Source organism: Pipistrellus hanaki (assembly GCF_964339955.1).
Source record: "Pipistrellus hanaki genome assembly, chromosome: 2".
NCBI lineage: Eukaryota > Metazoa > Chordata > Mammalia > Chiroptera > Vespertilionidae > Pipistrellus > Pipistrellus hanaki.
Genome location: NC_140504.1, coordinates 13,805,401 through 13,831,243, shown reverse-complemented (window position 1 = coordinate 13,831,243; position 25,843 = coordinate 13,805,401).

Below are 25,843 nucleotides of genomic sequence, written 5' to 3'. Positions count from 1 at the left end.
TATTAAAAGCTGAATTTTTAACATACATTTATCTGAAATCTCCAGAATCCTATGTTTCTTAATTCTTTTCCACCCTATGCCAATAATCAATCACTATATATTGCATTAGTAATATTTTCACGGCATTTTGTATAATTCTGAAGACAAATTCTCAGGTTTAACTTTAAAATTTAATTTTTAATTTACAAGCATTAAAAACATATGTTTCCTGTTATTATCATGCAGAAAAATGATAAAGTATATATTTTATTCTTTTTTATATTTTTTATTAATATTTTAGAGAGAAACAGAAACTTTGATGAAAGAAAACATTGATCATCTGCCTCCTGCAGGTCCCCTACTGGGAATTGAGCCCACAATTCTGGCAATCCATACTCTGACTGGAATTTTGGAGTCAACTAAATAATGTAAAGTAGGAATAGTATTGGTAACACATAGGGTTGATAAGAATTTGTCTTTTTTTATTTTTCATCATTACATTTTTTATTTTTATTTTTTTTATTTTTTATTTAATAAATCTTTATTGTTCAGATTATTACAATTGTTCCTCTTTTTTCCTTCATATCTCCCCTCACTCGGTTCCCACCCCACTCTCTGCCCTTACCTCCCCCTCTACTGTCCTCATCCATAGGTGTACGCTTTTTGTCCAGTCTCTTCCTGCACCCCACGCACCCATTCTCCCCCCCACCAAGAATTGTCAGTCCACTCCCTGTCTATGCCCCTGATCTTATTATATTCACCAGTTTTTTCTGTTCATCAGATTTTTTTATTCACTTGATTTTTAGATTCACTTGTTGCTAGATAAGTTTTTGTTGTTCATAATTTTTATCTTTACCTTTTTCCTCTTCCTCCTCTTCTTAAAGAATACCTTTCAGCATTTCATATAATACTGGTTTGGTGGTGATGAACTCCTTTAATTTTTTCTTATCTATGAAGCTTTTTATCTGACCTTCATTGCTGAATGATAGCTTTGCTGTGTAGAGTAATCTCAGTTGCAGGTTCTTGCTGTTCATCACTTTGAATATTTCTTGCCACTCCAGTTGGACCTGCATAGTTTCTGTTGAGAAATGAGCTGACAATCTTATGGATACTCCCTTTTAGGTAATTAACTTTTTGTCTTGCAGCTTTTAATATTCTCTCTTTGTCTTTTGCTCTTGACATTTTAATTATGATATGTCTTGGTGTGGGCCTCTTTGGATTCCTTTTGTTTGGGATTTTGTGTGCTTCCTGCACTTGTAAGTCTATTTCTTTTACCAGGTGGGGGAAGTTTTCTATAATTATTTCTTCAAATAGGTTTTCAGTATCTTGCTCTCTCTTTTCATCATGTACCCCATAATTCGGATATTGGAATGCTTGAGGTTGTCCCAGAGGCTCCTTACACTATCTTCAAATTTTTGGATTCTTTTTTCTTTTTGCTTTTCTGGTTGAGTGCTTTTTTGCTTCTTTGTATTTCAAATTTTTGACTTGATTCTTGTAGTCCTCTAGTCTGCTGTTAGGTCTCTGTATAATATATATATATATATATATATATATATATATATATATTTTTATTTCAGTCAGTTGTATGTTTAATTTCTAGTTGGTCCTTTTTCATATCCTCAGGATCTCACTAAATTTATTGGCCTTTTCTAGGAAATTCTTAAAAAACCGTATAACTGTGGTTTTGAACTCTATATCCATTCATTCCCCGCCCCCCATTTCTTTCATTTGTGCTCTGTTTCTTTGTCCCCACATTTTTGCTGCTTCCCTGAGTTGGTAGAATAGCTTTGTGTGCTAGGTGTTCTCTAGGGCATAGTGGCTCAGCCTCCCCAGTTACCTGAGTTGGACACTCTTGGTGTACACCTTTGTGCACTATGTGCTCAGCCTTGTTGTAGTTAAGTCTTGATTTTGTTGCTAAAACTGGGAGGAATTGACAACCAGGCCAATTGGCTATGAGGATCAGTTACATAATCCGTGAATTCCTACCTTCATTGACTGGCTTGAAGAATTTCAGAATACTGAGGGCCGCATGAGTTGGATCTGAAAAAAAAACAAACAGAAAAGCTCCAAATTTTCATGAGTTTTAACAGCTTTTTGTAATAACCCAATGTGAGTATGTCCTCTGCTGTTTTTAATATAGTTCTTTCCCCTTTTTTCTTTTTATTTTTAATCATTTTCTTATTTGAAGTGACCCAAGGGAAATCCAGTTCACAGAACAATATTGAGTGAAGAATTTGGCTTTTGTATTAAATGGCTATCCCAGGACCATGCACAACCACCAGAGCCAGCTGAATCCCTGGTACTTCCTAAATGTGACATGGCCTTTCATTGACCTGCTCTGAAGGTAGGACCCTGCAGGCTATAAGCTCCTGAGAATGATTACTGAAATGAATTTGATAAGAAAGAATGTGGGAATGTATGGCATTCTCTGAGGGCACAGTGCATTTCTCTTCTCCCAAATTCTTCAATAGTAAAAATACATTTGATTAAGTATAATACATTTGATAGCAGATATCAGCTAACAATGGTAATCTAAAATAATGTAGTTTAGCTCATATTTGGAAGAGCTATGAGAGTTCACACAAACACACCCACACACACACACACACACACACACACACACACACACACTACTTTTTATAAATATAGATCATGTAACCAGAAAAAACACTAAATTATCACTTATCAAGCTTCCTCAAGAGCAATCTCTTTCCAGATGTTTAGAAATGTCTTCAATATCCTTCTATATATTCAAAAAGTAGTTATTTACTATACTCTCATAAATCAGTAACTTTATACATTACCTAGTGGCTTTTAAATGACAAGTAGAAAATTTAGTCCTATGATAATATTATTGATCATGGCTCTTCCCCTACTCTGTGCCTTTTTAGAAAAATCTTTCTTCTTCTATTAAATGGAAATTCCAGACATTTAGTTTCTCAACCTTCCTTACTGCTAGGCATATGCACATATCCTGGTCCTATGGGACCTGAAAAGTGTCTTGGCGGCATTTCTGTGAACAGTGCTTCTCCCTTAGAAGGGGACGAGAAAGCCATAGGTGGAAAGTCCCTGTCCTCTCGGTTTTGGTTTCTGATGTGGAAGAATTTGTCACTGGTTGCTGCTGCTACAGCCAACCAGCTGTGAAGAAGGGACCAAGGTATAGAGTAAGCTGACCTAAGGCTTGCCCAAATGAACTGATGTACAAATCCTGACACCTCTGCTTTTGCATATATTTTAACAAAATCAGCTATTCTGTTTCTTGGGGCTGACAGGAGACTTTTATTTTTATTATTTTTTAAATAAATCTTTATTGTTCATTTTATTACAAATGTTCCTCATTTTTTCCCCCTCCATTGCTCCCCTCCACCAGGTTCCCACCCCACCCTCTGCCCTTTCCCCACCCCCATTGTCCTCATCCATAGGTGCACCGTTTTTGTTCATGCTCTTCCCGCACCTCCCACTCCCTTTTTCCCCCGAGAATAGTCAGTCCACTCCCTTTCCATACCTCTGAATCTATTATATTCACCAGTTAATATTGTTCATCATGTTTTTTAATTCCCTTGGCTTTCAGTTTCACTTGTTGATAGTTACGTATTTATTGATCATAATTTTTATCTATATCTTCATCCTCTTCCTAAAGAAGCCCTTTCAGCAATTCATATAATTCTTCTGGTTTGGCAGTGAGGAACTCCTTTAGCTTTTTTTTATTTGTGAAGCTCTTTATCTGGCCTTCGATTCCGAGTGATAGCTTTGCTGGGTAGAGTATTTTTGGCTATAGGTTCTTACTATTCATCTCCTTGAATATTTCTTGTCATTCCCGTCTGGCCTGCATGGTTTCTGTTGAGAAATCAGCTGACAATTGTATGGGTGCTCCTTTATAGGTAACTACCTACTTTTCTCTTGCTGCTTTTAATATTCTCTCTTTGTCTTTTGCTCTTGGGATTTTAATTATGATGTGTCTTGGTGTGGTCCTCTTTGGATTCTTTATGTTTGGGGTTCTGTGCTCTTCCTGGACTTGTAAGTCTATTTCTTTCCCCAGGAGGGGGAAGTTTTCTGTCACTATTTCTTCCAGTATTCTTTCAGTATCTTGTTCTCTCTCTTCTTCTGGGACCCCCATAATTCTGATGTTGGTTCATTTGAAATTCTCCCAGAGGTTTCTTACACTATCTTCAACTTTCTGGATTCTCTTATCTTCTTGCTTCTGTGGAGGAGTGTCCTCTGGCTCTTTGTGTTCCAAATCTTTGACTTGATTCTTGCGATCTTCCATTCTGTTTTTAGGGCTCTGTATAATATTTTTTATTTCAGACAATGTAATCTTTATTTCTGGTTGATCTCTTTCCATAGCCTCATAGGTCTTGGTTATTTTATCGGTCTTTTCTAGGAAATTCTTGAAAAACCTTATAAGCGTGGTTTTGAACTCTATATTCAGTCGCTTCTTGTCCTCCATTTCTTTTGTTTGTGATCTGTTTCCTTGTCTAGGCATTTTTACAGCTTCCTGAGTTAGTAGGGTGGCTTTGTGTGCCTAGGTGTCCTATATGGTTCAGTGAGTCAGCCTCCCAGTTACCTGAGGTGGACAGTCTTGGTGTAGGCCTTTGTGGGCTGTGTGTGCAGTCTTGTTGTTAAGCCTTGCTTGTTGTTGGTATCACTGGGAAGCATTGATCTCCAAGCCAATTGGCTATGAGGATCAGAAGTGTCTCAGCTAGGAGGGTTTCTGTATTCCGCTTGGATGGGGTGGAGTCTTGGGGTGGCACAGACAAGCTTTGTTGAATCCTGCACAATTGGTTACAGGCACACACACCTCTTTGGCACAGGCAAGCTTTAGATTCTTGTCTGTCACTTGCTAGGAGAGTCCTATTCACTGTGAACGAAAAAGCTAGCCACTGGAAGGGTTTCTGTGCTCCCCATGGATGGGGCGGAGTCTCGGGTGGTGCAGACAAGCTTTATTCAGCCCCTCCCTACTAGGGTCTGATTTCTGAGTCCTGCAGTAATGGCCACTGGCTTCACACACCTCCAAGAGATCTCTGCCCACTGCCTGACAGTCTGGCCTCTCCATGTCTGGGGCTGTCTATCAGAGCAATAGGGTGGTTCTGTTTTCCTCCCGAACAAGAAAGCCAGCCGCGCATTAGCTGTCAGCCCTCTCCGTGAGCAGGGAGTAAGCCAGTAGCAAACTCAGCCTGCCCTCTCTGCGCTCTGCAAGCAAGCTGGCAGCAAAGTCGGTGGCCGCCTTTTTGCTCGCACAGTTCTCTGTACCTTCACAGTTCCTGAGGTTCAGCGTGCCTTCTCTCTCCTTCCCAGATGGTAGAGCCTCCTCTCAGCCAGCTGTCCGGTGCTTCAGGGCAACGTTTCCCCTGTTTTTCAGTTCTAAATTAAAATTTGTTGTGGTAGGCTGCATTCAGGTGTCTACCCTATGCTGCCATCTTAGTTTCTCCTGACAGGAGTCTTTTAAATCTCACCTTTCACATTCCCTCTTTACTCCTGCTTTGTAACATTAAAAGATCAATCAATATTGGGTAAAAAATGCATTAATTTTACACTCAGTGAAAGCAGATAAATAAACATGAATATCAATAGTTCCCTCTTCTTTGAATCCCTCCTGTCTCTATGCTTGTTGTTGTCTTCTGTGACCTTTGCCCTTTGCTCACATATTTATTGTTGCAAACACTGCACTTGTGAACCGTAAGTAATCTTCATACCTGGTTTTTTCTATCCCTGGACATTTATTTTCTTCAAGACATCAATTACATCACCATATCACGCATAAGAAGTAATAAGAACAAACTTGTCATTGAGTCTTGAGAGAATGAATGTGTGTGCTAAAAGGGACATCTTCAGTTCTAATCATTAGCATTATTGTTTGTTTATTTTCCAGATGTGGCTCATTATGTGCATTAATATGGCCAATGTCTTAATTTATATGAGTCTGATTATGTGAAGGATCATTGCTTTCAGTGTCATAATTTTACATATCTGAACACCCAAGGAGAGAATTAATAGCATTAAGTTATAGATAACTGAGGTTCAATATTATGTTTTCTAGAGCAGACTTTTAAGAAAAGGTATGCTTATTCATATATACTTTTGAAGTCATTTAATGAAGCAAGAGGAAGCTCGTTAAGAAAAATTTCCAAAACTATTGATGAAGCATAATGAATAGAGCATACACATGTACTAGATGTATTTGCTGTGGCCTATGATTTTTGGCTTTTTAATATCATTTGGGCTTTTTTTGTTTTTTTTCCATAAAGTAAGATCACTGTATAAGCCCATTTTAATACCTTATTGAAATTTTCATTTATCTATTTTATTTAAGATGCAAAAATAGTCTTCATGACTTCTACGCATGGTCATAATATCCTAATGCTTTGTACTTGTCCGTGATGGGATCTCAGTAGCAAAATGGTTTGTAAAACTGTCAGTACATAGAAAAAAAATATGGTAGAGTTGTTTTGTTGTGATTTGGGAAAAGAGACAGATATGAATTGATGCCAAATAATTCATATGCTGTAACATTAAGGGAGGCTGGGACTTGAATCTAAGCAGATGAATATAGTGTGTATCACCGCTCTTGGAAATAGCAAAACAGCATATTATCTGCATCTACTGCTTGCCATATGCCACCACATTCCCTTTGGTTTTTCAACAGTAAGTTAAATCTAATGAGAAAAGCACAAACACATAAGTGATAAAGGCAAGCTCAAGCATTTGGCAGCATTTAAACAACGTGTTACAGGCTGCACATACATATGCCTCTGCAAGGATGAAAGGAGATCCTATGAGGAAAAAAAATCTTATTTTGATAAGTGTCTGTGCAATATTGATACATATATTTTGTAAAAAATCAAATAGTTCCACAGTGCTCTATGAGCAACCTGTCTTAAAGACCCCAGTCCCTCTTTTTTATTTTTATTTTTAATTTTAAGGTATCACATAATTGTCCTCATCCCCCCATTCCCATCCCAAAACCCTCCCTGTATATGCCGCCACTCCACTGTTGTCCATGGCCACTGGCTAGGCTCATATGCATGCACACAAGTCCTTTGGTTGATCTCTTTCCCTTACCCCCACCCTCCCCTACTTTCCCTCTGAGGTTCAAGAGTCTTATTGCTGCTTCTCTTTCTCTTGGTCTGTTTTTGTTCATCAGTTTATGTTGTTCATTATTTCCTCTAGATGTGTGAGACCATGTGATCCAAGAAATACCCTTGTAAGAACCTAAACTGTAGCTTCAGAATCTTAATCATTACAACTTAATGTGGAGTTTGGCACATCAGAACCTCCTGATTGGCTTCAGTAGTTGAGATCCTATTCGTTCTAATTTTACTTTTCTATCTGAATACATCAAAATTTACTGTTAAGTTAGACAAAACATGGCTTAAACCTTTAGAATGTATGCCATGATACAAGCATCGCTACAAGTAGAACTTATAATTAAACAACAACTCCATATACTCTATACTTTCATAAATAAATTTATCTGGCTATTTTTCTTCTCAATCTAGACTAAAAAAGAACTGGTATATTCCTGAATTTTTTATAACGTAGAAAGGTTTGATACACTGAAATCACAAAAGTAGTATTTTATTATAAAAAGACAGATTTTATTATAAAATAAAAAGTAATTAATACCCTTCCAAAAAAACATTCTCAGCAAGTATATTTAGCTTTTGCTATTCTTAATGTCAGTGGTTAGAATTTAAACATTTATCAAAGTAACCTGCACAGTTAGACATCTCTTCTGTTTCTTGATAATTTTTTCATTCTTCAACCTTAATATTTTATATGTATAGTTTAAATATATATATGCAAATATTATTACATATAATTTAACAATAATGTACTTATTTAGATTGAAATAAGAAAATATCAATATATAATAAAATAAATGGAATCATTAGTAGATATGCCTACAGATACTCATTTTAATAACCAAAATATTTACTCTAAGTAAGTTATTATATTGTACATGTATGTAAAATTAAATGTGATACAAAATAGAACAAATAAACTATACCTTTGGTTACATGTTTCATTGTGGAGGTAAAACATATATCCCAAACTTATTAATACATAGATAGTATATTATATAACAGCAGTTACATAATTGTACATGTACATTACTGAAGACTATTACATTTTAAGTATTCTTATTATAATAACATTTCAGAGTCATAGTTAAGTAATTTATACATATAAATACCAAATAAATTGTAGTAAATATTAAGAAAAGGATATCATAATAAGTATTATTCTCTAGGGTTGAATAATAAATAATGCAAAAATATTTAAAATGATAAGCTTTGTTGCATTCAAATTTCTAATTTTCAAGATTATAATGTTGAAAGTATGCACATTTTTCTTTTAAACTTTATGTGAGGTGGTATCTAAATTTAATACATGACAGTATTGCAGCAGTCAGAAATATTACCTTAAATAAGGGAGAAATGCCAGATGATTAAAGATTTAATATAAGCTTGATTAGTTTTTATTAATTTATTTCTCATTGACTTACTTAAATTCAAATAAATCTTACTGAGATATTTTAGGTCTGCTAATTGATGGGCTAAATAGTACCTGGCTTAATAATTCATGGAAGTAATTTTGTAAGGTATTCATTTATTTCAAAATTTTAAAAAAATTGTTCTATATTCATATTAGTCAATCTTTCTATACAATCAAGGATAATTCATGCATGTTTGCAATATGTTATAGAATATTGTAAAAGAGAAAAAAAGATTGTAATAAAAAACAAGTGATCACATGCTTGTGTTGAGACATTGCTTCATTATTTACCCTTGCTTTTGTATGTATCTTTTTGCCTCTCTCTTTATTTACATGCTCAAGACTAATCTATACACATTGTGCCTACCTAATGTCATGCACAGATAGTAGAAAGGTAAATTTAGATGTACTAATTTTGGAATTCTGATCAACTACATCCACTAGAGCTAAATGTATGTGTATGTGCTAGTCCAGTAATTTTACTTATAGGTATATTATTCCTTCCTGTTCATTCTTTTCTTATATTATTTTCTAGCTTGTATTATAAGCTCATTTTTGAGTGGGACCTCATATTATTAGGATTTGATCACAGTTTTTATATTAATAAAATACATCCAACACAAAGAGAATTAAATATATTTCTACTTCTTTATTCTGACTCACAATATTGTTTAAATAAGCAGAAATGAATGAGTAAATTAAAAAAAATCAATTATAAGGTTTTGCTTTTACTATGATTTTCATGTAAAATAAAATAGAATTTATCTCTTACTCATGATAGGTCGCCTTTGGGCAAGTTAATTGATCACTTTTGTAATCACTGTTCCTATACAAAGTCACAATGGTTATTTTGGTTGTCCCTCCAGCCTCCATTTCTGGACCTCTCAACTTTATTTATTAGTGGATTCCACCCTTAAATCCAGAATTGGTCTGTGATTGGTCCAGGTCAATCAGAAACATACTATTATCCCCATTACCATGTAATTATTTCAGATGTAACAGTTTGTTAAATAAGAATGAAGTCCCGTGCTCTCAAAAATTGGTTGTGAACAATCAACTCTCTCTCTTTTCAAAATTGGGACATAATAATATGGAGCCCTGGCCATTGGCAGCTGCATCACTAACCTGAGGGGATTCTACCTAAGAAATCAAGAGGCCAAAAGAGCAAGAGATAGCTATGAAGGTTGGAGAGACAATCTTGATAAGACCTAAGTTAAAACTCATGCTTCCTCTAAGATACTTGGCCAATCAGTCTCTTGTTTGACTCTGTTGGGTAAGGTCTGAGCATGTCAGTTGGAATGACTCAATCAGAGACTATCCCAAGACTTTTTTTTTTTTTTAAGAAAAGTTCTCTTTTTATTCTGCATTATGATGAGTATGTATGTGAGCTCAGAACTATTGAAGACATTTTGCTAAAATAAGGGATTTAAAAAAAAGATGAAGAATGGGAAGCTCAGAGAATCACAAAGAAAAACTCCTAATTTCTTAACATTTATTAAAATCTAGCCAATCTATTGACTTTTTATTTACTTAACCTAAAATATTTTTCTTTATATAATTAGTCAGTCTGAGATATTTTTAATACCCTTTTGTGTGTGAAGATTGATATGTTAGTCCTAGCAGGTTTGGCTCAGTGCATAGAGCATCAGGCTGCAGCCTGAAGGGTCCTGGGTTCAATTCCAGTCAAGGGCATGTACCTCGGTTTCAGGTTCCTCCCTGCCCTTGACCCTGGTCTCTCACATTGGTGTTATTCTCTGTCTTTCCCTCTCTCTTCCACCCTCTGTAAAAATCAAGGGAAAATATTCTCAGGTAAGGATTTAAAAAATTTGATATGTTATATCTTATGTCCCATAACATGTGAAACAGCATTTAGCCTCCAAACAACACTAAGTTACTGTTATAATTTCCATTTTTTGGGGTGAGAAAACTCAGACTTTGGGTAGTTACATGAATTTCCCCAAAGTCAGATGATTAATAATTGACAACTTTTGAATATGTAATACAGATTTGAATCAAACCTTTCTCACTTTAATCTTATATAAGTCCAAATGTTTTATAAAAAGGGCAAATTTATTTAAAAAAAAAACCACACACACACACAAAACAACAACAAAACATGAATCTGCACCATCCTCATTATGATACTGAAGTGGTCCCTTCATTTAGAACTGTAATATTCGTTGCTTATTAATTTTTTTATTTGTTAAGCAATTTTGGGTGGGATTGTTATTTCACAAAACTTTAGTGTAGTTAGTTCTAGATCATCCTCACTATTGAAAAAGTTCAATTTTTATTTTGTTTTATTTTTCTAGTTATATCAAGTTTCCATTAAAAATGTACCTGGTCGAAATGTTAACTAAATTGTCTTCAATTTTAAAGATTGATTTGGAAAAACAAAAATTGCCTCGAGCTCCAAAGTTGGAGCTGGATTAGGAGTTAAGAGTCTTAGCTACAGACACTGTCAGTGAGGAAATGGGGCAAATGGCCATTGAGACCCATGGCCAGAGCTCAAAACTTGCTTGTTCTTGCCTGACTTCCAGAAGGATAGTGACAAGTTTGACAAGAACAAGTGCACTGACAAAAACAGAAGGTAGTGGTGGCTGATTCATCAACAAAGCTCTTGGCTTATTATTACTCTACCAGTTGCTAAGCTGTTTTCTTTCAACTCTTAACCTAATGATGTATGTCCTACTTTGTGAGGCTTGGGATGAGAATCTGCAAACTACATTTCCCCTGCCCCCATGCCAGCTGGCTTCTTGTTATATTACACTAATAGAGGACAACAGAGGGAGGCTGGGAATCAGGAAGAGAGGTAAGCACTTTCCTGCTTCTTTGCTTTTGTTTCTGTCAATGGCTTCCAATCTGGTTTTAATCTCTAATTTATTTTGATCCTTGCAATATCAGCATCACCACACCCCTTCAGAAGTTTGGTAGGCACCCACTGGCTCAAAAATATCAACCCAAAACCACTGGACTATTCTCCAGGTGCTGAGGTTCATCAACATGCTGGGCAATTGTAGACATGTATTTTTTAAATATGTTTTTATTTCAGAGAAGAAGGGACAGGGAGAGAGAGATAGAAATATCAATGATGAGAGAGAATCATTGATTGGCTGCCTCCTGCATGCTCCACACTGGGAATAGTCCCACAACCCAAGCTTCTGCCTTGATAGGAGATCAGACAGGGACCTCCTGGTTCATAGGTTAACATTCAACCACTTAGTCACACCAGCTGGGCTTGGACATATTTTGATATGAGTTTTATTCATTGACATCTTCCATCAAGTCTTAATCTTATATTTTAATTGACTATACACTAAGTGGCCAGATTATTATGATCTCTAAATGCATAATAATCTGGCTACTCAGTGTGTGTCAGTGTGTGTGTGTGTGTGTGTGTGTGTGTGTGTGTGTGTGTGTATTAGAGGCCCGGTGCATGAATTAATGCATGGGTGAGGTCTGGCCAGCCTGACCAGGGGGAGGGAACATGTGCGGTTGGCCTGCCAGCCTGCTGGTTGAACTCCTGGTCGAGGGGACAATTTGCATATTAGCCTTTTATTATGTAGGCTATACACTGAGTGGCCAGATTATTATGTGTGTTTATATCCATAATATTTAGTTGAATATGTGTGGTAACATTTGGGCCCTTTATCAGTTTTGAGCTAAGGCTAGAGTCACTGTTTTTATTTTAATTTGAAACTACCATGTTTCCCCAAAGATAAGACATCCTCCGAAAATAAGACCTAGCACATGGAAAGATAAGACATCCCCTGAAAATAAGACCTAGCGCAACTTTGGGAGAAAAAATTAATATAAGACACTCTTATTTTCGGGGGAACAGGGTATATCACACTTAAATTTATCACAAAAAAAGTTTGAATTGTAATAAAACCATGATATGTTTTCAGAAACTTTCATGGTATAAACCAGATAAATGATAGAAACTTAGTAAATGATGCAAAAGAAAATTCCCTTAAACATCGCAATCCAAAGCATAAAAGAGCATAGTTTTTAAAGATGGTAGGTTATTCAGAGAGTGACTAACATAAAAGTTAAACTATCTGAATAGCATCCATCTGTAACATTCTATTTTGGAAATTATAATGTTATGTAAACCAGTGCCATGTACAGTGGAATTACATATATTTTATTAGGTACAATAATGGGAATTTTATTTAGCCTTTTCAACATAATGGAAATGAATACAATGATTTTGTAACTTTTAGTCTTTTTTCAACCTAAGGAATAATACAGTTAATGCAATAAATACAATTAAGCTACTTGAAAGGGCAGAATTATTTTATAAATGGAATTTATATGCAACATTATAGACAAATAAATTAAGCTAATGATAAAGCATCAGATTAAAGAGGGGAATTAGATGCAAGAATCAAGGCAATAGAATTAATATGCAAAGATGCATTCTGCTTGAATTGTCTAAGAGTAGGATTTGTGTCTTCTTTATATTCCACATAATACTCTCATAGGTATAAAAGAAACAATAACTTCCTCTCTCCAAGGTAGCTGCCATTAACTCATTTATATTATGAAAGTAATTGGCCTACCAGGTCTTATCTTGATTCATGAAAGAGGAAAAGAAAGTGAGCCAATGATTTAAAAAGTAAAAAAAAAAAAAAAAAAAAGAAAAAAAAAGTGGCTTAAGGTAAAAAGATAATTTTATATCAGTTTTAGGGGGATGATTTGAGCCAGTTAAGTGAAGTAGCAATAGTTTTTCTAATAACAGTTACTAACTTTAGAACAAAATACATTTATGATAGGTGATATGCCAGCTGCTCAGTAGTTTACCCTTGTTCATTGCTCTCTTCAGATAGCACATAGATGTGGCAGAGATAAGTATGGATTGATAAGCATAGGCGATGGCCAGACTCCAGAGTTTTGTGTTTTTTTTTTTTACATAATAAATTTAGCAACACAATTCGGTTAACAATTACACCCATCAAAGATGTCAAGTAACTCTATTGGGGATATTAAGAACTGAAAAGACTATAAAGGGAAAAAAAACAACAACACAAAACACAAGTTCCCAACCACACAAAAAAAGTTCTAACATTAAAAGCTTTCAAATAGAGGTAGGCAGTGATTTCCTGATTAATGGGCTGTGTAATGAAAGAGATGCTTGAGCATGACCTTTTCAATCTATAGAACACTCAAAGCAGCCAGTGAGATGCCCCACAGAAGTGTTTTTAGGGCACAATGTCTTCAGAAGAAAAAACATCCTCTATGAGAGAACTAAAGTATTGTTTCTATAATATATAAGAAAAGCACATTATAAATTAAGTACTAAAATTGTGCTCTGCAATTTGAACTGAAAAAATAATACAATGCTTTCCTTTTCTAAAGCTTCTGTTGTGAAAGATAACAAAAAAAAAATACAGGATGAAATCTTTTAATTAAGTATTTATTTGCTTTTCTTTCAGGTAGTGAACATATGAAATTTTAACTTTCAGAAGAGGTAGAAAGTAGTGTTGATTGACAATAGAAAGTAACCAGAAATGCCTAAACATGTTAACAATACCAAGAATTTTCAACAATAAAATTATGTTTTTAACAAAATCAAAATAATACTTTGACACATATAGAAAATTTTAAAAATCTTTTCTCATTAATAATCTGTGCTGTTCCCAATGCCACAGTCTTCTCCCTGCTCCTCAACCTCCAAACCACCAAAAAATGGGCCTAAGAACAACACTCGGAAATTAATATAATCGGGAATAATTTTTATTATAATGCATTTGTGCTTTATAATGATTTTATTTCAGAAGAAGATAATGAAGCCTTTGTCTTAAGTTGGATAAAACCAAGAACATTTTATAGACAAAACAATTTCTAAGGATGCCAAAAAATGTAATGTGGCTTTGAATCTATAAAGTATCACAGCCTTTATTTCTTTACTAGAGGCCTGGTGCAAGAATTCATACACTGGTGGGGTTCCCGGCCTGGCCTGTGGGATTGGGCCAAAACTGGCTCTCCAACATTCCTTAAGGAGTTTCAGATTGCAAGAAGGTGCAGGCCAGGCCAAGGGACCCCATGGCGCATAATCAGGGTTGGGGAGAGACATGGTATTTTGACCAGCCAGGGAGGAACCATGGGAAAGTTCCATAGGGCATGTCCAGCCCTTCTCACTCAGTCCCAAGGGGCCATACCCCAGCAGCAAGCTAACCTATTAGTCAGAGCATCAGCCCTCTGGTAGGCAGTGCATGTCATAGCGACAGGTCAGCCTCTCAATTGCCTGCCCCCTAGTGGTCAGTGCATATCATAGAGAGTGGTTGAGCAGCCTTAGCATGTCATTCGCATATTATGCTTTGATTGGCTGAACAGACACCCGAACACTTAGCATATTAGGCTTTTATTACATAGGATTAGACACCTTTCTGGAAAAGCATCATGTGTTGAATTGTGTCCTTTCAAAATGCATGTGTTGAAATCCTAACTCCCAAGTACTTGGATTATGACCTCATTGGAAAATAGAATCATTGCAAATGCAATTAATTAATCAATTAAGATGAGGTCATCAGTGTGGACCTTGATCCAATATGGCTGGTGTCATTGACAGAATCCACACAGGGCGACCACCAGGTGAACATGATGGCAGATGGGAGTGATGTTCTACAAGCCAAGAAAAACACCAAGCATTGCCAGCCAACAAGGAGAAACCAGGGGAGAGGCCTGGAACACGTGTTTCCCTGGGGCCTTTCGAGGGAGCTTGCTCCTGTGACTCTGTGCACTGTGAGACAATAGAGTTCTGTTGTTTAAGCCACTCAGTTTGTGGTACTTTGTTACAGAAGCCCTAGAAAACCAATGCAAGGGGAATCCTGGAGCAGGTCAGCTGCCTCTGCCCAGCGTAGGCAGCAGGGTTTCTCTTTTGATGACACTGGTGCTTACAAACAATCTCCAGGCTACTCACATAGGATATCCTGTGAAACCAGAAAACTGAGTGAGCTAAACATAAGACGACTAAGTTCAACATTCAATACCATCCAATTTTATTAAGAAAAAGGTGAAGATAATTGAGTTTAAGGAGCAAATCCAGAGCATCAGTATGCATTGAGTTAATAAGATTAAAATGATTCATTTAAGGGAAAGAAAACCAAGATGTAACTACTAAGTGAAACACAATATATGAACAGATTAGGACTAATGTTATATTATCATGTAAAAAGGGCTTGTCTTTAATTTTAAACCAGTGATACACAGGAACAATAAAAAGTAAGAGCAACATTAACAAATTAATAATAACATTATTTAACAAATCTAGTAAGAAATCTAACCAGACATTTTCATTCCAAAATTGTGTTTACTCCTTCCTGGTAATATTATGTTAGGACACTGGCATATAAACTTACACTAAAATAGTAAGTTGGAGAATTTTTTAAAATTGATTTTTGAGTAAATATATTATAGATATTAAAAAAATATATATCTTACCCTAGCTGGTTTGGCTCAGTGGATAGAGCGTTAGCCCATGGACTGAAGGGTCCTGGGTTTGATTCTATTCAAGGGCACATTCCTTGATTGCAGGTACCCTGGCCCTGATTGGGGTGCATACAGGAGGCAACATCCATGTACTTCTCTCTGTCCCTCCCTCTCCCTTCCACTCTCTATAAAAATCAATGGAAAAATATCCGTGGGTGAGGATTAACAACAACAAAAATAAAATAAAATTTAAAATCTCTTTATTATTGTGGCAAAGGAAAGAAAAATAATTTTTAAAGTGAAGAAGATAACATAGCTACTATAGAAAAGCTTTTGCTCTTTATGAATAAAGATCTCCGACAAAGCACCTTGCAAAATTAAAAGAGTGAATAACCTCCTCACTGTGAGTATATAACAATTGTATCTGGAGCCCCCATCTTTAATCCATGGTGTTGTCTTTGTGATAGCATGAGGGTCAATTAGCATATTCCCTCTTTATGAGGTAGGTATTGACAATTAATAATGCCATTTTATTACATTAGTATGAATCTCATATAAATATTCTACTACTTAGTCAAAAACATTAATAGAATGGATTATTAGCTGAATTGGTATATAACAGATATTATGCACTATCATCCTGATTTCAAAATGTTAAATGTGAAAAAAAAATGTGCATTTTAGAAGTAAGAATATATGGCAATAAGAAAAAGAAATGTGTCTCTTCTTTGCAGATTAAATTTTAATACAGGTTAAGAGAAATCAAATAACAAAGAGTTGAGGAAACTGAAAAAAAAAATAGTGAACTATTTCTCTTTTCTTGATCCTCATCATATATTCTTTGATTTGACTTATTTTTTTCTACAAATTCTGACTATTATACAAGCAATAAATGATAAGAACTTGTAGTAAGCAAACACAGTTGCATTAAAGGGACAACAGTGGAGTTTAACGAGAAACTGTGAAATGGCCCACTCTACTTCTTCTGAGATTTTTAGATCGTTTTCATCATTAAAGGTGAGGCACCTGTTATTCCACATGGTTTAAACCAGGCTTCAAATTCTGAATTACTTTCTGTTGTAATCAGGTAGATCTAAGGAATCCAAAGCTACTTTAAAATGCTCAGAAATGAATCAGTGTTATTTCTAGTTTTATTCTGATCATATCAACATATTCTTACCCTAACACAAATGTATTTACTTTCTTGGAAGGAAGTATAAATACATTTCCCCAAAGTATATATTTATACTTCAATGACCTCATATTCTCTCTATTATATTCTTTAAGAAATACAATTGCATTTACTCAATTTATGTATAATTAAGTTTACCGGGGTGACTTTGGTTAATAAAATTATATAGGTTTCGGTATACAATTCTACAATTCATCTATATATTTGTATGTGTGTTTACCACCCCACAACAAGTCTCCTGCAATCACCATTTACCCCCCTATATATTTTTAAAGTGTTAGTCCTTGTAAATCATAGAAATACAGAAATGGTTTATGTTTTCTGTACTTGTTGACACTTGCCTTTAGCTGCATAACCTAATAATACTTCCATTGATTTTTTAAAAAAAGTAATTCATCATGATCTGTAGTTTATAAATTTAATTATAGAAGGGAACATTAAAGTCAGAAATTGAAACTTAACATTTTAGTGTTCAAATCAGCACAGTTTATAAACGGCTGTTTTGAAAAGGTTAATTTTGAATGCATTCCTCCCTGAGGAATGCATGGCTTTGCATAGGAATGGATTTCTACAGGACCATGGAGTAACTAAATCCTTTAAACAACTCCTTGCTTTTCTTTACTGATTTCTGGCATTAAAGGCATTCAATACAATTAAGAAACTCTCTGGCACTGCAGATAACCTTGTAGGATCTCTAAATACAAAATTTTAGCCAAGCCTCACCATCAAAAGATGGGGCACTATATCCTTTAATAACTTTTAATGGATAATCGCTGATTAAAGTAATGTCATTATATCAAGACTATAGAATGATTTAAATATGAGGAATTGGGACCAGGGAGTACTAAAAATATTATTTTACTACTAAAGCAAGCATTGATAAAATCAGGGTTCCAGCGGCATGCATGTATGTTAAAATATATCTAAGTACATATTTATTTACATTCACACATAACACACACACACACACACACACATACACACACACACACATCAGATGAAAACTGTAAAGTGAAGGAAACAAATCTAACTAAGCATGGCTAAATCAATATGTCAGAAGAAGCTGAAACCAGTTTGACTCAATGGATAGAGCATCGGCTTGGGGACTGAAAGGTCCCGGGTTCGATTTCGGTCAAGGGCATGTACCTTGGTTGCGGGCATATCCCCAGTAGGGGGTGTGCAAGAGGCAGCTGATCGATGATTCTCATCGATGTTTCTAACTCTCTATCTCTCTCCCTTCCTCTCTGTACAAAATCAATAAAATATATTTTAAAAAAATATTTCAGAAGAAGACTATTGCTGAGTAAGCATATGAATGCCTTGTGGTTCTTCTTTTATTTAAAAATATATTTTTTTATTGATTAAGGTATTACATATGTGTCCTTATCCCTCCATTGCCCTCCTCAAGCCCCCACTCATGCTGTTAAAAAGCAAGGATATTTGGCTATCTATTAATAATTCACATTACATGAGCTGTATGCAAATTACCTAATACTTTCAGGCCATTATACCAAACTCTTGCTTATTTGGTATATACAACTATTTAGAACTAAAAGCACATTTTCTTTTTCATTGACTATACCACAAAGTCATGGTATATATATTAGCAACTTTGTGAATGTGCTAATACAAATTCTGCCAACTCAGTGCTCATATCTGAATTTTATGTCCATCACTCTTTGTAACCTAGTATATATTTTGCATAAGAAACTCTTTTTCAACATATCTGACAAATTTCCTCTATTGGTAAATCTGGAAGCATAATCATCACAGACATATTACTAGTTTTAAGATATATTTCAGTAGAAAATATTTACTAAGAAGAACATTTAGCTTCTGAAATAGTTTTTTTTTAAAGGCCACCTTCAAATCAGAAGCAATAAGATGAATAAGCATGCTAAATATTTTAAATAGTAGGAAACAAATCGTGCTAATAAGAAAATCACCTATAAAATCATGTGATTTGTAACAATCTTCACCATTAAAGGTACATTTTCATTGTCTAACCTATTGAGCTAGTAAATTATATTTTTGTATAAACTTTTTTTTTCATTATGTCAAAAATATTGCATATAATTTATAATTATCTTAAATATAGTGCACTTTCAAAAACAAAAAAGTATGTCGATAGCCTGTTCTTAACTAGGAAATTCTAATGTATTTCATTTTATTTATCTTGATATCCTTGTCTGTTTGAATGCATTCTGTTCTATCACTACCAGTAGTCATTTCCTCATTTTATTTCCTGGAAAGTAGTGGTTTTCTTATTTCAGTTGCTTCTGAAAATTATTAAAAAAAAACACAAACAAAACAAAATAAAAAACCTCAACTATATACATTTACATGTATATTGCTGCTAAAACTTGTTTATTATCCTGTCTGGTAAGCTCCAGTGATTTCGTCTATAGGAAAACAACCAAACCAGAAGTTCACGTGTAGCCAGTAGCTATTGGCTCTCTGACTTGACTGCTGTTCATTTATCTGTGTCCCCACATGACTACTGTTCTTTAAACATTCTCTATTTCATTCCTCAAGTCCTGTTCTCTAGTCCTACTATCCCAATGCCTGGATATCAGAGTAGACAATATTGGAAAACCAGTACCGCTCTTGGTCTAAATGTTCTATAGATCCGTGGCTGGCAGAGTAGGTTGAAGAAGCATGAGCTGTAATAAATCACGGCATCTAACAATGACAGGTCCAAATGAACATGTTTATTGGGCCAGACAAGTACATCGCTAAAAGTGTTATTTTCCTCAGGTGCTGACATAGAGTACCAGATGTTGGATTTAAACCCTGACTCAGTGATTGCAGCTGAAAACTGCATTGGCATTTTAAAAGCATCTGTTAGAAACACTGATCTGAGTAAAACATGAACCACAGCGCATAATGTAAGCAAAACCGAACGAGAGTTTAAAGTGATTACCTGGGCAAGTTCAGAAAGCATGAAGGCTGAGGTTCAGAGTACTGGATCCTGTTCCTATTAAAGAGAGCTGTGTGGGATCACTTTTCTAAGCATTTTCATACAAAAGTATGCAAACTATGTGAACAAATTCTAACATAGCATCACAATTTTGTATTTTATGAATTTATCATTTTTTTTTTCATATGTTAGTTGTAGAAAGATACTCCGTGGCCCTAGAAGAGAAACTTGCGGTTAGCCCACTATGCATCAAGGTGCACACTGCAGTGAGGGACAAGGCCAGTATGGTAAATTTCAGGCTATTCAAAGTTGTAAGCATTCTAGAAATAACACATGCAGCATGATGCTAATTCTTCAGAATAGCAGCAGATATTAAATGTTAAGGACATAGCAATAGTTTGGTTTTAGAAAATATCTAGTATAAATTAACAGATTAAATCAAATCATTAAGCTTTATTTAAAAATGTGATTTAATATTTTGATCATCATTTATTATAATTCATATTTGGCTTCAATTTTAATACTTGTGAATATTTATAAGAAAAGGATAGTTTTATTTTTTTATTTTTTTAAACATATTTTATTGATTTTTAACAGAGAGGAAGGGAGAGGGATAGAGAGTTAGAAACATCTATGAGAAAGAAACATTGATCAGCTGCCTCCTGCATACTCCCACTTGGGATGGGCCTGCAACCAAAGTACATGTCCTTGACTGTAATTGAACCTGGGATCCTTCAGTCCGCAGGCCAATGCTCTATCCACTGAGCCAAACCAGTTAGGGCAAGAAAATTATATTTTTAAAATCACTTTTCATCCTCTAAATTTATTATCCTATATAATAAAGAGGTGATATGCAAATTGACCATCACTCCAACAAACAAGATGGCTGCCCCCACGTGGACACAAGATTACTGCCACAAGATGACCAATAGGGGAGGGCAATTGTGAGCAATCAGGCCAGTAAGGAAGGACAGTTTTGAGGGACTAGGCCTGCAAAGGAGGGTAGTTGGGGGTGACCAGGCCAGCAGAGGAGGGCAGTTGCAGGTGACCAGGCCAGCAGGGAAGGGCAGTTGGGGGCAATGGAACAGGCAGGGGAACAGTAAGGCATCAATCAGACTGGCAGGGGAGTGGTTAGGAGGTGATCAGGACTAAATGGGTAGTTGGATATCCTTAAAGGGGTCTCAGATTGGAGAGGATGCAGGCTGAGCTGAGGGACACCTCTCCCTCCCACCTCCCCCCCCCCCCCGACATGCACAAATTTTGTGCACAGGACCTCTAGTAGTACATATTTTGATAAAAACATTCAAATTTCACATAACTGAATAAAACTCCATTTTATTTTATAATACGTTAACTCATTACTTTCAATAGAACTAAAATAAATTTGATTAATATTAAGCTATTGCTTTTGTCCAATTGAAAACAATAAATACACTTACTATATTAAGTGTAACATTTTATACATGTCTTTATTTTACGGTCATTCAAATATGTATGCTAGCACATTAACAGAATGGTATGATATCTACAATGAAAAATAAGTAACTTATCTTTGTACTTCATGCAGAGAAAATCATGCAAAAATGATGTGGTTGAAGTGACTTTGGCATATTTGAAAACAAAACAGAATGTACCACGGCTGGAATAGTGGAGGGGAGAGACAGTGGTCAAAAATTAGGTTAGAAAAATTGGAGTGCAGATATTCTATTCCATTGACTTTTACCTTCCATATGGGCCAATTTGGCTGCCAATTTTTTTCCCCAGAGAAAAATTAGAGGCATTATGAACTGAATCTTCAATGGGAATATTTCTTATGGAAGGAAAAACACACTGGCACCAGTGGGTTCCTACATAGTAGCTTGGTTTCATGGTCTTATAAAATCTTGCAGGAAGGGGCTTGGTTTCATGGTATTATAAAATCTCACATAAGAAAGAGCATAGTACCCATGATTCTTCCTATGGAAAGAAATGCTCTGTTGCAAGCACTTCAGTCATGGGATTTCTTTTCTGCCCAACACAATCTGTACTAATAAAAGAGAAACATGCTAATTGACCATACCTTCCCCACACTCACCAGCCAATCAGGAGTGAGTATGCAAATTAACCCCAAAAAGATGGTGATGACACAGGTGTTTTGCCCAACCCCAGATGGTGGGGGCCTCTGAGAAGTATGGGAAGGTAGAAAGGCTTTCCAGGGATGGAGCAGAAAGGAGGCTCCAGCCAGAGCGAAGGTGGTGCCAGCAGCCATGGGAAGGAAGGTCAATTCTTTCATGAATCTTCGTGCATTGGGCCTCTTGTGTAATATAATACTTTCCAAAGCTACTGCAGGTCAAGGAATGGTTAGGCAGAACAGAAGATAATACAACTGACCAGAACAGAAAACCCAGATTACTGGGCCAGAACATAGTACTTGTATTAAGCAGCTATTCAAGAGCTACCAGCTCAAACATGGTCTATGAAATCTCAATAGTATAACTCAATAGAGGTTTCTATCTTTCTCATCTAGACTCTAAGTGAGTGTTTCTGATGAGCAGGAAGTGGTTTTCCAAGCATGATTTAGGTACCCTGGGCTCTTCTTACCCTCAGGATCCCACTGTCCTACCATCTGGGTTCTGAGAACCCTGGTCAAGCTGCATCAAACCAGCAACAGAAAGACCAAGGAGGCTTGCTGATAGGAGGTGTCTGTGGACCAGACCGTAAGGTGGCACATATTGACTCGGTTTATGTCCTATGTCCCTATATAGCTTAGAGAGGCTGGAAATGTATTATGGTTCTGTATCCAGAAAGGGAAGGAAATAAATTTAGGGTAAAAACATATTGCAGTCCACTACAGTCAACTTTTCTGCTCATCAAATATCCGTGCACAAGAGGCTGAAGGGTGGAAAATTTTGCGCTGACTCTAATAACTGTTCGTCTGCACTTCTCTTGTTAAACTCAAACTGACAAACCTACATCTGCTCCAGTGGAGCCTTAGTCTTACAGTTGCTAAACCTTGCCACATCTAATGCAACCTAAGTTCCTCACACCTGCTAACATGTTGGGCAGTGAGAAAATGTGGAAATAAAACTGACTCTAGTTGACCTTCCCCAATCTAATTTGTAAATGTTTTAGGCCACTTGTTCCCTGCAGGACAATTTTCTTTTACTGTCTTCACATTGCAGTGTTTAGAAAAAAGCCTAATGGCTTCTTTTTGCTCGCAAATCTTATTGTTGCTATTTGTTTATTTGTTTCTTTGGTTTGGTTTCTGTTCGTTTCCATCTGTGGCTGCATCTGTACTGGGTTTTGGGGTGTTTAAGAACAAAACACATTTATAAATTAAGTTTGTAATTTTCAGACATGAACTTTTTTCTGATTAGTAGGTTTCTGATTTTTTGCGGCTAAGTCCCATGTGCTAGTAATATATCTACAAATTTTCTTAGGCATAATTGACGAGGCTGCTTTATTTTTTAAATTGCATCTCATGGTCTCTGATTTTCATGGCAGCTAACTTAAAGGTGCATGTGATATTGCTTTTAGGATGGGTGCACTATTAATCTGATCTTTGCCATACAACTATGTCTTTGTGGTCTTTCCTTCTCCGGATCCCTTTCAACATTCTCTCACTCTTTGGTATCTAAAAGCATTCCATTTTCCCTAAGATTTTGTTATTAAAATATATAGATGCTCTTCATGCCCTCTCATTTATGCTATAAATCTAGTCAATTATGTCTATATGTCTATATGTCTATATATATATATATATATATATATATATATATACTTCTTTATTGATTTCAGAGAAGGAAGGGAGAAGGAGAGAGAGATAGAAACATCAATGATGAGAGAGAATATCAGCTGCTGCCTCCTGCATGCCCCCCACTGTGGGTTGAGCCCACAGCCCAGGCATGTGCCTTTAATCATAGAACCCTTCATTCTGCAGGCTGATGCTCTATCCACTGAGTCAAGCGGGCTAGGGCTAATCAATTATTTCTTAAACTTATTTCTCTTACATAAATTAAAAAAAAAAACACAATCACTCATTTCTAAGCCACTTCCCTTAGATCTAAAGTATCCACAGTCAAGTTTCTCTGTGCCCTAACAATAAATAATATCCCATATTTTAGGAATTGATTGCAGCATTGTTGTACTCCATATTAGGTGTATAACTGTTACAACTGAAAATGTATTACATAAAACACTTCAGTGGCTCACTCATAATCAGTAAAAATGGAAATTTTTGGTCAATAGTGCTCTTTGTGTCTGTCCTATGCTAGGACTCCAAGTTTATTCATACCAAATTAAAAGAATGAAGAAGGGGACAGATAATCCTGCCAGGTAATCAGGCATGGGCACATGTATACATAAGAGAGGCTGGGAAGTCTGGTTCTATCCCTGAGTCCAAAAGATGCACGTAGGTTACAATGAACACATGGCAGCTTCTGCTCATTGACTAATGAAAATCTTAACATGTACATTTTTGTAAACTAGGACGTGTCTACAGTTCAGCCAGCATGGTTCAATGGTTGAACATCCATCTATGAGCTAGGAGGTCATGGTTTCATTCCCACTCTGAGCACATGATAGGGTTGCAAGCTCAATCTCCAGTATGAGGCAAGCAGGTGGCAGCTAATCTATGCTTCTCTCTCACCATTGATATTTCTATCTCTTTTACACTTTTCTTTCCTCTCTGAAATCAATAAAAAATATTTTTAAAAAGAAGTATCTACACATAGTCGTAAATGTTTTCATAGAATCAATATTGCAGAGCAGGCTGTTATTAGACAAGTGCTGCATCTATGGAGATTAAAGGCTCTTGAACTTAAATACTATCTATAGATGGGAGGGTGGTCTCTAGAGCAATGACTGTTTACAAACCTACATTTTTTAAAAAATGTCCAGGATTCAATGAGATGAATAGGAAAGGCATGCGTAAGCTAACCATAGTGCAAAATGTATACTGACTTTTTTTTTTTATTCTCAACTAAGCCCTCATCTGTCTTCTTAAAACTGTAAGTGAAAGAACCAACATTGCATTCATTACAGTTAGAACATTGAGGCCTGTTACATCCTGTCTATTGTTTTCAAGATCTCCCCTCTTTTCTCTTAAAGTTTTTTGAAGGTGGTTTATTTTTATCCAAGTGAGCAACACACATTCCAATTATATTTAATGACACAGACAGGGTATAAGAATGGCAAATATAGGGCTCTGCACTTGGCAAAAGACTCTGCTCACAGAAGCCCCGCGAGTTGCTGAAGCATTAACATTCCCATTCAATGTATTTCAGCTGTAAAAAGTGCATAAAGGGTTAGGCAGCAAGGCTCTGGAGAAGCTGCAAGTGGTATGCTGGTTTAACAACAGAAGCCAAAGTGTGAGAAGTCATATTTGATGGTATGAGATGGAAAGTTGCTGTAGGAAGAAGCTTTTCACTAATGAGCACAAAATATATTTCAGATAGCACTCAACATCACGTTGTTCTGCTATTATGTAAAATCAAGCAGGCTCATCCCAAACCCGCATCAAAAATTCATAATAGTCACTTTTAGAAGACAGTGATGTACTGACGAGTGAAGCATCCAAACTCCATTGTCTAGATGTGAGTAGTAGGAAAATGAACAAGACTATAGTGATGTTAATGTATAGGTCATAAGAAAATCAAACTCCCTATAAATGCAACCAGTACAGTCTGACAAGAGCTGATATGGGATACAGAGACATAAAGTATGAGTGATATGAGACACAGAAGACAGACCAGTGGAAACAGCATAAAGAAAAAAGAAGGGATACAAGATCAGAAGTAGGACCCATATTTTTTCAGGGGAAAGGAATGGGGCTATGGAGAATG